Source organism: Eucyclogobius newberryi, unplaced genomic scaffold, assembly GCF_026437365.1.
Source record: "Eucyclogobius newberryi isolate DKJ021-1_F unplaced genomic scaffold, fEucNew1.0.hap1 SCAF_14, whole genome shotgun sequence".
NCBI classification, from domain to species: Eukaryota; Metazoa; Chordata; class Actinopteri; order Gobiiformes; family Gobiidae; genus Eucyclogobius; species Eucyclogobius newberryi.
Window position 1 is genome coordinate 2,863,986 of NW_027315768.1, and position 5,678 is coordinate 2,869,663.

Consider the following 5,678-nt stretch of genomic DNA (forward strand, 5'->3'; position numbering starts at 1 on the left):
CAGCACAGCTAACACCTATGGTCAGTACAGCACAGCTAACACCTATGGTCAGTACAGCACATGTGCTAACACCTATGGTCAGCACAGCACAGCTAACACCTATGGTCAGTACAGCACATGTGCTAACACCTATGGTCAGTGCAGCACAGCTAACACCTATGGTCAGTACAGCACAGCTAACACCTATGGTCAGTACAGCACAGCTAACACCTATGGTCAGTACAGCACATGTGCTAACACCTATGGTCAGTACAGCACATGTGCTAACACCTATGGTCAGTACAGCACATGTGCTAACACCTATGGTCAGTATAGCACATGTGCTAACACCTATGGTCAGTATAGCACATGTGCTAACACCTATGGTCAGTATAGCACATGTGCTAACACCTATGGTCAGTATAGCACATGTGCTAACACCTATGGTCAGTATAGCACATGTGCTAACACCTATGGTCAGTATAGCACATGTGCTAACACCTATGGTCAGTATAGCACATGTGCTAACACCTATGGTCATTACAGCACAGCTAACACCTATGGTCATTACAGCACATGTGCTAACACCTATGGTCAGTAGAGCACATGTGCTAACACCTATGGTCAGTAGAGCACATGTGCTAACACCTATGGTCAGTAGAGCACATGTGCTAACACCTACACGCATCTGTCCCGGGATGAAACCTTTCTGCTGTTCACATCCTGAACTCTTGTGATTGCAACGAAAGATCTGAGGACGAGCTTATCCCGCACACAACACGCGCTCTGGCCCCCGCACACGGGCCCCGCACACGGGCCCCTCAGCTGCAGCTCTGAGCTGTTCATCTAAGCTGAAGACATGTTGCTTTGTGAACACATTCTTCGTGTGCTACGTAGGGTTTAGGGTGTTTAGGGTGCAGGTGTAGGGTGTAGGTGTAGGGTTTAGGGTGCAGGTGTAGGGTGCAGATGTAGGGTGTTGGGTGCATCTGGCTCAGGTTCTCTGTAGACCTACATCAAGTGTGTCCAAACGTGTCTTTGAGGGCCTCATTTTGAAACTTCTACAGAGCAGAGGGCCACAAACCCCAGACATTTGACCTAGTTCTGATGCCTCCACCTTTAATAAGACTTGAAACATTAATATGAAGTCGATAGAACAACATTTTACTGTAAAAATACGACTTTTTGTTGTTTGAATTATCTTAGAAGGAGAATAAGTCTGAGGGCCACATTTGGCCCCGGCCGTGGTTTGGACACGCCTGTATTACATCAATGACATGATTTCATGCACATGTTTAGTGTGGAGAGCCTGTGGCGCCCCCTGCAGTTTCTCTGAGGGAATGATGGGTTAGTGTGTAGTATGTGTGGGGCCCTCTTCAGAAGGTGGTGTTGTGATGGGCGTGGCCCTCCACCCCTCGTGTTCCAGATGCTCCCTGTGGACTGACCCTGAGCTGTGTGTTGCAGGCTCGCTCTGGGGCCGTGTGGACGAGCAGGCTCTGTGGAGCAGCAGGCTTCTGGGGGCCCACTCTCCAGCCTCGCTGCTCCGCTCTCTGGTTTACCTCAACACCAAATATGTGGGGGCCCGGAGCCTGGACCAGCACCTGACCTTATCCTTCAGCCAGATCTACACCGAGCTCCAGAGTGAGACCAGACCGGGCCCCCACGTGCCTTCAGCCTCTCAGGGCCCACACGGTACGCACGCTACACGCCCTACACACACGCTACACGCCCTACACACACGCTACACGCCCTACACACACACACGCTACACGCCCTACACACACACACGCTACAGGCCCTACACACGCACTACACGCCCTACACTTACACGCCCTACACTCACACGCTACACGCCCTGCACTCACACGCTACACGCCCTGCACTCACACGCTACACGCCCTGCACTCACACGCTACACGCCCTGCACTCACACGCTACACGCCCTGCACTCACACGCTACACGCCCTGCACTCACACGCTACACGCCCTACACTCACACGCCACACGCCCTGCACTCACACGCCACACGCCCTGCACTCACACGCTACACGCCCTACACTCACACGCCACATGCCCTGCACTCACACGCTACACGCCCTGCACTCACACGCCACACGCCCTGCACTCACACGCCACATGCCCTGCACTCACACGCCCTACACTCACACGCTACACGCCCTACATTCACACGCTACACGCCCTACATTCACACGCTACACGCCCTACACACACACGCTACACACACGCTACACGCCCTGCACACACGCTACACGCCCTACACACACGCTACACGCCCTACACACACGCTACACGCCCTACACACACGCTACACGCCCTACACACACGCTACACGCCCTACACACACGCTACACGCACACGCTACACGCCCTACACTCACACGCTACACGCCCTACACTCACACGCTACACGCCCTACACTCACACGCTACACGCCCTACACTCACACGCTACACGCACGCGCTACACGGCCTACACACACGCTACACGCCCTGCACTCACAAACTACACGCCCTACACTCACACGCTACACGCCCTACACACACGCTACACGCCCTACACTCACACGCTACACGCCCTACACTCACACGCTACACGCCCTGCACTCACACGCTACACGCCCTGCACTCACACGCTACACGCCCTACACTCACACGCTACACGCCCTACACTCACACGCTACACGCCCTGCACTCACACGCTACATGCCCTACACACGCTACACGCCCTACGCACGCGCTACACGGCCTACACACACGCTACACGCCCTGCACTCACACACTACACGCCCTACGCACGCGCTACACGGCCTACACACACGCTACACGCCCTGCACTCACAAACTACACGCCCTACACTCACACGCTACACGCCCTACACTCACACGCTACACGCCCTACACTCACACGCTACACGCCCTACACACACGCTACACGCCCTACACTCACAAACTACACGCCCTACACACACACGCTACACGCCCTGCACTCACACGCTACACGCCCTGCACTCACACGCTACATGCCCTACACACGCTACACGCCCTACACTCACACGCTACACGCCCTGCACTCACACGCTACATGCCCTACACACGCTACACACCCTACACACACGGTTTAGACTCGGTGCATGTTTAGTCTGGGTAAATGTGTCCAATGATTAGAACCTTTGCTGTTCACATCCTGATGTCTGTGCTGACTCTCTCCATATGAGGACACTGTGTAGTTTTAGTAGGCCGTGTAGTAGGCCGTGTAGTAGGCCGTGTAGTAGGCCGTGTAGTAGGCCGTGTAGTAGGCCGTGTAGTAGGCCGTGTAGTAGGCCGTGTAGTAGGCCGTGTAGTAGGCCGTGTAGTGTTGTAGCTGCTCTCACTGACTGTGCTGTTCTCAGGGCAAAGTCAGTCCAGGAAAAGGAAGTTGGAGGAGGAGAGCTCCTCACAGCTTCTGAGCCTCGTGACGGAGCAGGAGAGGAGCCTGTACCAGCTGTACAGGGACAAGTGGTGAGTGAGCACTGCACCACGCCCTCACAGCCACGCCCTCACAGCCACGCCCTCACAGCCACGCCCTCACAGCCACGCCCTCACAGCCACGCCCTCACAGCCACGCCCTCACAGCCACGCCCTCACAGCCACGCCCTCACAGCCACGCCCTCACAGCCACGCCTCACACACTGTAGATCCTGTGTCCAATGATTAGAACCTTTGCTGTTCACATCCTGATGTCTGTGCTGACTCTCTCCATATGAGGACACTAGAGTTATAGTTCGCCTCACAGCGGCGCTCTACACTGCACCACGCCTCACAGCGGCGCTCTACACTGCACCACGCCTCACAGCGGCGCTCTACACTGCACCACGCCTCACAGCGGCGCTCTACACTGCACCACGCCTCACAGCGGCGCTGTTCTCTAGGCAACATTTATCAACGCGATCTAAAAATAAAGATCAGAGCAACAAGTCAAAGTGCTGCAGAGCTTAATTAAAGGAGTTTAAACCTGGAGCCAGCGTCCCCTTCAGACCAGATTGTGCCGCGTGAACAGATGCGTTTCCATGACGTTAAAGCATTTTGTGTTTGTCCTTGTGTCCAGCCCAGCGTCTGTGCGGGACAGCCCGGATCTCCTGTACCTGCTGCCTGACCCGTCCTCTCCAGGGGGACTGTGGTTCAGCGTGAGCCCCCTCCAGCCCCAGGCCCTGGAGCGCCTCCTGACCCCAGCCCTGGTAGTGCAGGGGCTCCATATGGAGGACGGGTCGCTGCAGGAGGACGGGTGTCGCTGCAGGAGGACGGGTGTCGCTGCAGGAGGACGGGTGTCGCTGCAGGAGGACGGGTGTCGCTGCAGGAGGACGGGTGTCGCTGCAGGAGGACGGGTGTCGCTGCAGGAGGACGGGTGTCGCTGCAGGAGGACGGGTGTCGCTGCAGGAGGACGGGTGTCGCTGCAGGAGGACGGGTGTCGCTGCAGGAGGACGGGTGTCGCTGCAGGAGGACGGGTGTCGCTGCAGGAGGACGGGTGTCGCTGCAGGAGGACGGGTGTCGCTGCAGGAGGACGGGTGTCGCTGCAGGAGGACGGGTGTCGCTGCAGGAGGACGGGTGTCGCTGCAGGAGGACGGGTGTCGCTGCAGGAGGACGGGTGTCGCTGCAGGAGGACGGGTGTCGCTGCAGGAGGACGGGTGTCGCTGCAGGAGGACGGGTGTCGCTGCAGGAGGACGGGTGTCGCTGCAGGAGGACGGGTGTCGCTGCAGGAGGACGGGTGTCGCTGCAGGAGGACGGGTGTCGCTGCAGGAGGACGGGTGTCGCTGCAGGAGGACGGGTGTCGCTGCAGGAGGACGGGTGTCGCTGCAGGAGGACGGGTGTCGCTGCAGGAGGACGGGTGTCGCTGCAGGAGGACGGGGGTCGCTGCAGGAGGACGGGGGTCGCTGCAGGAGGACGGGGGTCGCTGCAAGCCAATGGAAAGTAGACTCTGCCCTGAGCAAGCGTTCTTCCCACGTCCTCCTCCGGACACAGGCAAGCTGAAGCCAACACTCCTGCTGACCCATGCACAGACCACCAGAGGGCGCTCACACAGCCAGTTTGAACAACTGGAGGTGTCTGGGGAGAGGGAGGTCTCTGCAGCTCTTACTTTAGGAGCCAGACGGAATACAGCTCCCACAACTCCTCACTTTTCATACTTTAATGTCAATGAGTTAAATATTTGTTTTGTTTTAATAAATCTCTAAATATGTGAGTGTCTCATTCTTGCTTCGTCCTGGGACTCGTCTTCACACATGTCCACACATGTCCACACATGTCCACACATGTCCACACATGTCCACACATGTCCACACTGACGACCATCATCTGCACAGTGCTCACGTGAGTGCCGTGGCTCTAATACACCGGCCTTCACAGATTTGACTGCAGCTGTCCTCTGGCGCCATCTGGTGGTCTAAAAAAGGCCTTTTGAGCATAAAAATAATAAAGCCACTATAAAACACCATAGAACTTAACACTGGGATTATTTACTCTAAAATCCCAGACAGTGTCGATAAATAAAGATAAGTTGGTGAGAGGAAGTAAAGCTGAGTGAGTAAAGCCATGAACTGTTTAAGGACAGAAGCTGTAACAAATGTCTAAAAATGAAAGTCAAACTTGCAGAGATGATTCTTGTGAATAATCACAATTATTCAGAGAAAATGAAAAACATTTATCACCAT